This window comes from Camelus dromedarius, chromosome 11 (assembly GCF_036321535.1).
Source record: "Camelus dromedarius isolate mCamDro1 chromosome 11, mCamDro1.pat, whole genome shotgun sequence".
Classification (NCBI taxonomy): Eukaryota; Metazoa; Chordata; class Mammalia; order Artiodactyla; family Camelidae; genus Camelus; species Camelus dromedarius.
Genome location: NC_087446.1, coordinates 39,072,258 through 39,080,058, shown reverse-complemented (window position 1 = coordinate 39,080,058; position 7,801 = coordinate 39,072,258).

Below are 7,801 nucleotides of genomic sequence, written 5' to 3'. Positions count from 1 at the left end.
CCACAACCCACGCCTGTAGCTGTGTTTCTCCTTGCACTGAAATCATGGACATTTCTTAACGAATTTTCCAGTTCTCAGGGCAAACGTCCACCAGTACCTCCACCCCAGTGTCCCTGAGAAGTAATGTCTTAGAAAGTCCCTGGCCTGCAAGACAAGCTTTCTGTAAGTTGCAGAGCAAGTTGAACAAGAACTTGGGGCACTGGCTAACTTAGCTTTCACGGTCAAGGCCTGACGGACAGAGGGGTTGCTGTCGTCCTGGTGAATGTTGATCTTCGTCGTGCTCAGCTTCCCGGCTGGTTTTCATTGCATCTTGACTTGGCCCAAGCCAGATATTTTGTGCTGGGCCAGCAGTTGTGAAATCCACAGCAGATCCAGTGGTATTGTGTATCTATTTTTAGATGCTGTATTCTCGGGGCCACAGAGAATGGGAGTTCTGTGGTATTTCGCTGCTTCTCTTGGTCCTGCTGTCGGGGAGCTGACCTCATTTTTCACTCACCATCAGTAATTGACTGTAGAGCCATCTCCGGATTTCTCCAGACCCATCTCAGGCTTTCTCCTCACACCCTCCTGTTACTGAGCTGTAAGTATACGGCCTGGCTTTGTGGAGGGAAATTAATTCTCTCCTAAGGCACTGCTCCAGTACATTTTTCTATAGCTCAAAGGATAGGCCAAAGGCCAGTATATCCTAAACCCTTGCAGGTCCTTGCTTTTGATGAGCTGTTAAGTAAGGGGATGATTAGAATTAGAGAGAGTGGGGTGAGTAGGCTTATTCCAAGGTTTGTCAAACCCAGTATGAAGCAAGTGGTAGAGAAGGTGACGCTCACTCACTACCCCTTGATTTACCATCATGGTAGCACTTAGCCAGTTGCACTGTTAGTTGCTTGGGAATTATCCACATTTGCTAGTAGTTTATAAACCATTATGGCCCAGGCACTTGGTGGGAGCTCAGACAATATCATTTGAGTGAATTTGGAATAAACTACATGAGGATGGGGTCTTGTCTACCATTTATTTCCAGTTTCACACAGGACTTGGAGATGGTAGACACACTATCCTATTTGTGAATGAATGAATTTCAGCAGCTATGGCTTTGGGGTCTGCCAGATATGGTTTCAAATGCTGGCTCCACAACCATGTGACCCAAATCGATCAGTTTCCTTTCTGAGCCTCACTTACTCATCTGCATAGTGGAGATAATAGTATCAATCACACAGAGCTTATCTTGAGGGTTCGATGAGCTAATGTACTAGTTGATGAAAAAATTCAGTAAAGAGAGACCCTCAGAGAATCGATGGTGACTCTGGGAGAAATTAAAATGAGACAACAGAACTGTAGAGGAGATACTGGGAAGAGAGGCAAAGATATGCTGAGGGCCAGTGAAGGGTACAGAATGTATCCATTTCCCTTAACTAGTAACCATTACTGGCTGCCCAGTCCCCCCTCTCTTTCCCAACTGGAGACTTAGAGGTCCAGCTGGGGAGGCTGGAGAAGGTTCCTGCCTGGTTCTAGTATTCAGTCTGGGGTACAAGGGCTCCTCAGCTCTGCTAAGGGCATCTCTGCTGGAAGTGGCTTCGGGGCCAATAGAATCCCAGGGCATGGAAGTCTCGGCACAAACCCAAATGCCCTGCCCAGACCTGGAAGACCAGTCCTGGTGGCACTGAGGTTAATGGGTGTTTCAGACTGTGACTTCTCCAAGCTCTTAATGTCTACAGTCAGTTTATACACTTAGGTGTTTGAAATATTTTATGTTGAATGTTTGTACCATGTGATGACAGGCCTTCTCTTTTATTTTGTGTATCCTCAGGAGTGCTACAAAAAGAGGGTAGGGAGAGGAGAGAGACACGTCACTTGAGAAATATTTTTAAAAATTTCTAATGACCCAGGGAAACTCATGTAATAAAGGTTACATATATATCCAGTCTCTCAGTGTCTGACACCTTCTACATGGTCAAGAGTCATCACTTTTTCTTCTCCTCTGCAGGATGAAAAAGTGGTAAAAAAAAAAAAAATCCAAATCAGAATAAAAGGAAGGAGCCCCAGGCCCCCAATTCCAAATCTAAATGCATTTTAAAGTCCAAAAATGCTGCAGAATTCTATTTCCTTAGGCTCTGTTTGAGCACCCCTAACTGGCTCTCTGTTCTTACTGAATGACTGGGAGAAACCAGCTCAAATAACAATTCTGGAGAATTCTCTCTTTTGCCCTGACCATCATCCAGCAATCAGTGTGGGGAGACATACTGTGTGAGTAAATGGAAGAGGAAAAACAGGACCGTGAACATCTCTCCTCACTTGCCAAAGTGCAACTTCAGGGGACCAGCTGGGGCACAGGAAGAACTCTGAACTGGGAGCCAGGAAACCTGGGTCCTTGCCCTCTCCCTGCCACTGATGACCCATATGACTGTGAGCAAGTTCCTTTAACCAGGACTCAGTTTCTCCATCTGTTAAATGAAGTGCTTGAACCAGATCACCTCCAAAGTCTTGGCAGTGGATCCTGTTATCGTTCTGATTAGTTGCTGCCTTTCTCATGAGAAGATTATATATGCCTGCTCATTGCCACGTGGCTTTTGATACTTCCATCGATGTTGGGCTTGGCCAATGACTTGGTTTGGCAAATGGAATGTGGGCAGATGTGACAGAACCACCATTGTGCAGAAGCTTTAAGAGCCCCTGTGCAGTTCAGTTCCTGCTCTGTTACTTTCTGCGATGAGACTAAGGAGCAGCTCCTCAGCCTGGGTCCTGGAATGGGGAAGACATTTGGTGTGGAGCCACAGAGCCAGAGCTAACCTGCAGCCAACAAGCAGGGGGAGTGAGAAATGAATCGTTGCTGTTGGCCACTGGCAGCGTGTGGCTGTCCGTTATTGCAGCCCTACTTATGGAAGGTGGGTTAGTCCAGTCTCCAACTCTGAAGTTCTGGGGCTTCCTGCCTCCAGTGCAGGATCCCCTTGACCATGCCCCTCCCAGCAGATGGCATGCCCATCCTAAAGCCGGATCTGATCGTATCCACTAGGGCTCCCTTGGTTGCAAGTTCCAGAAAACCAACTCAACAAATGCAAGATCAAAAAAAAAATAAAAATAAAAAAAAATGGTGGGGGGCAGTTTAATAGTTTAACTGAAAAGTCCAGGATAAATTTGGTCCAGCTTTCCCCAGAGGTAAAGTGTTACCATCAGGGCTCTATCTCTCTCCATCTCTTGACACTGCTTTCTTGCTTTCCCATTTTATTTGCATTATTCTCAGGCTTTATATGGCTATTTTAGCCATCTTCTCTAGGCTTAAACCCTTCTAGATCCAATCTAGCCTAAAAAAGACCCTCTTTTACCAACAGTGCTTACAAAAATCCCAAGAGTCACTCTGATTGGACCAACTTGGGTGAACATCCATTCCTGAAACAATCCCTGTGAAGTCAGAAGGATAGAGTTACTGTGATAGGCTTACTTCTAAATCAGTCACTGTGGGTTGGGGGAATTCTGTGCCCTGACTGACTGGGTGAGGGTCATACTTCCTACCCCTATCTCTACGAGATGTACAGAGGTGGTACTCCAAAAGAAATCTGAGCTACCATTGCCGGGAGAAAGGGGGTGTCTGTTGGCAGGGAAATTAGCAAATGAGCATTATACTGACTAGGTCACTTGCATGACAGTGAAAAAAAAACTTTCAAAAAAAAATCCTGTAATTTTCAGGATCAAGTCACAACTCTGATCTGGCCCTTGTTTACTTCACTGACCGCGTCTTCTTCTCCACCTCCAGTAAATCCTTTCCTCGTGGCCAGCTTCACTTCACAGAGGTGCATTGAAGCAAAATGAAGACATTAAAATAGGGTAAGGGAAATTGGGGTTTTAAAAAATGTTTTGGTTAACTAACACTTTTCAATACATACATGAAAAGTTCAGTGGTGATACAATCTCATCTGATGATTTGGATCAGAAGCCTGAATCTGGGGCCCTCTGTAATGGGGAGGCCCAAGGTGAACAGACTTCCAGATTCATTTCCAACCTTTGAACCCCCTCAGTTCTCCCCAGTTTAAGACACCCTCTGCAGCCTCACCTAACAGTTACAGTGCCTGAAAAGCATGCAATTTTCCAAATGCTGTTCCCCAGTCTGAAATGCCTTTCCCCTGCCCCTTTTCTTGGCCTACTTTAAACATGCCCTTTAAATTTAAGCAACAGGTCACACTCATATCCCCTAGTCCAGGGGCCATTCATCTTTTTATGCCTTGGACCCCACTGAAAAAAATGAGTTAATGGTAAAGTACTGTAAGTGCTTCTTTATTCATGCCTTAGATAACAGGATCCAGCAGCGAGTCTAATAACTACCACGGTTCTGATGCCATGATGCGTGTAAATGTTCTTTCAAGGTTTCCGCCACAAATGAAATGTGATATGAGAATATCTATGGTCATAATTTGTGGCAAAATCAGAGGTACCATTCATGCCCCTGGGGTTTGTTGCCTACACTCCCCATAGAAGGGCCTTCTTCATTTCAGTTAGAGGTTGGTGAAAATTAAGATAAAATTATTTTCTTGTCCAAGTTCAGGGAGCCCCTGGAAGATTCGATCTACTGACTGCAAGTTGATAACTCTGCCCTCGCTTGATTTAGATGGCCCTGACTTAAGCTCGGGAAGCGCTTTGCCTCTGTGTCTGTATCATGTCTCTGTATCATGTCTCTGTATCTTCTGCTTTCCAGGCTGGACTGAGACACGTGGGCAGCCTCAGCCAGCCCACATTCTGGCCTTCCATCATCTCCTTACAGGAGGGATGGGGCAATGCGGGAATGTGGAAAGGAGGTTGGACCTCTGCTGGCAGCCCTCAGCCTCAGCTCCAGCCTCCAGCTCCTTCAGTGCCAACCCAAACTGGCATACTTCACCTGATAAAGTCCCCTTCCTTCTTAGAGAGCAATCTAGTGTTTCTAAAGTACAGGTTTTTGAGCTTGACCCTTGACCCTCGAAGGAAGGGCTAGAAGCCTGTCTCAAGAGACAATGTCTCTACTTTCCTGGTATTCATAAAATCTTCCCTAAGGAACCCAAGGCCCACCTTTCCTTCCCGACTAGGGGAGTGGATAGGGAAGGTGGGTGGTTAATAAGATGCCAAGCCAGTCACATTTTTCTTTATTGTCTTTGTAACACATGTTTTACCACATAGAGCAAGGGCTTCGCTGCATCTCTCGCTTAATCTGAAGGTACAGTAATAACCAACTGCTTGACTAAGTTACCTGAGGATAAGGCCCAGGGCTCTGTGTCCCAGTTCTTAGTATACATTCAATATTTTTAGAAGAAAAATTTCTATGAAAAACAATGGTTAATGAAGGTTACAATCTCAAGAATGAGAACCTCAAATACCCGATTCTCGCTCAGTTGTAAGGTTTTCATTCCCGTGTTTTTATTCATCAAACCAGTCTTTACTCTTCACGTCCTCTCCTGCTCGTCCACCCAATGCTGTGTCCTAATTTAGTGGTTTTGCTTTATAACCTGGCACCAGGAAATGACAGGAACCACAGGACCCCCCTCCCCAAATGAACACCTGTTCCTTATATTTTTGGGCTGAACAGACTGATGGACTCTGTGGAGGGGCTGAGAATACATTCATTTAACAACCTCAGAGTGAAGAGAATACTGGTTTTCACATGTATTTTTTTCTTACCACCAAAAGGTTAAAAAAGAAAAATAAAAGGGTGGTGCAGCTTGCGCATACTTTCATCACTGGGCTCTTTTACTCAGGCCCTGAGGGCCTCTAGCTTGCTTGTGTAGCCATTTGGATCAGATTTAATTTGGTGACTCCTGATGTGCCACTTTGGTTCTAGGAAATACACTGATTTTTTCCTGGAGCCACCTGGCTCACCAGGTGAGGTGGCTTTAGTTACAGACTTTGGTTTATGGAAGTTTGGGGAGCCACAGATTGTGGGATTTTCCAGAAGTCCTGGCAGGTGCTTGGGTTGACCCTCAAGATATTAAAATGTTTGGGAGTAAGAGGCCTAATTTTAAAAGTTAGAAGATTTTCATTAAAAAAAATCTGAATTTCCTGTCTCTTTTGGAAAATTGGAAGGCCTGGCGATACTGGATTTACTGTCCCACATTCCACAGCCTGGATGGTGTTGAGTAGTGGTGGCTGCTGCCTTCGGATGGCTGGGATGCTCCACTGCCCAGTCACCCTCTGCCCTCCGTGTTTAAAACCCTTCAGGCTTCCCATAGCTCTTGGGTTACAGACCAACATTCTTTCCATGGCCCACCAGGCATGCAGAGTCTGACTCCCGCCTGCCTCTCCATCTTCATCTTATGCCAGGAGCAGAACAGCAAACTTCCATACAGGGCGCAACTTGTGCCAGGCTCTGCTGATACTCAACCCTGGGAGGAAGGTACTATTATCCTCACTTTACAGGTGAGGAAAGTGAGGCACAGAGAAGTCCAGTAACTTGTCTAATAGCACACAGCTGGGATTCAGACCCAGGCAGCCGGCTCCTCAGAGATTCCACTCCTAACCACTCCATCTCTTTGCATTCTAGTCACAGGGTTCCTTCCCATCACAGGCTTTTAAGGGTCTGGTTCCCCTGCTTGGTGTTCTTTCCTGCCTTTCCCCAACCTTCTTTACCACTGGATTTTTTTCATCCTTTGGTTTCAGCTCAAATGCCCCTTCTTCAGGGAAACCTCTTGGTGTCCTAACCCCTGCAACCCATAGTTCTGGTTCCTTTCCTCTCGAGCACGGCTCTCCAGTAGAAGCTTCTGTGATGATGGAAATGCTCTGTATTTGTGCTGAGAGGGAGGGTAGCCACTAGCCCTACCAGTTGCTGGGCACTTGGCTGATGTGACTGAGGAACTGAATTATTCATCTTATTTAATTTTAATTAATTCAAAATTGAATTAAAATAGCCACATGTGGCAAGTGGCTACCATTTTGGACAGCACAGCTTTGGAGCGTTCACCTCATGTAGAAATTACACTTTCTCGCCCCTGCTGGCTTGATCTGTATGTCTCAGTCACAGACCAAGAGCTCCACAAGGGTAGATGTGACTTCTGCTGCTGCCCACTGCATCCTGAACCCTGTAATCAGTGCCTGGCACATCCCAGATACTCCCCGAGTGGACAAACTTTACAGCTTTTGTCTCTGCCCGAGAAGAATGTGCTAAAGAGGGGCAGTCTGAAACCCCAGGGCAGAAGGTGACTTTGCAACGGCATGGACGCTGGGGACAGAGCTGCATCTGAACTCAGGCTCCAAAACTTATGTGCTCTGTGAAAATGGAAATGGTAATAATTTCTCTCTCAGAGGATTGTGAGGCATAAATGAAGAATTGCTGATAGTAACAGTTGAGATTTATTGCGAGTTTATTGCCATGTCTGCTAAGTGTTTTCCATGTGTCCTTTTACTTAGTCCTTTCAGTGAGCTGAGGCACGGAGCATCTGGGTGACATGGGGATGCAGTAAGCTGGCACAGCAGTGCAGCTGTGTTTGAGCTCACCTGCTTCCCAGCACTCGCTCTTAACTGTCATGTAAAAAGCCCCAGCTCCTGGTGAAAATCCCAGCGTGTTTAACTGTTGCCCACTTCCCCACCCCCATCTCTATCCCCTCCTCCTGCTCCCCACCCGCCCCCCAGCTTCTCCCTGGTCCAGCTGCAGCAGTGAAACCCTCCCTCCCTGCCCCCGCCGTTGGTGTGAGTCCCTTCTGGAGGCAGCTCTGGGCGGCCAGCGCCTTTGTGGGGTCCAGGTGGCTGAGCCTCGCAGAGCAGGAGGGCTCCTCTCTCACAATAGCCCTGGAGCCCCCGAGGCTGGCGGACAGGCAGGTGCCAGGTGTTAGTGAATGCGTTGGCGACCCGGCCA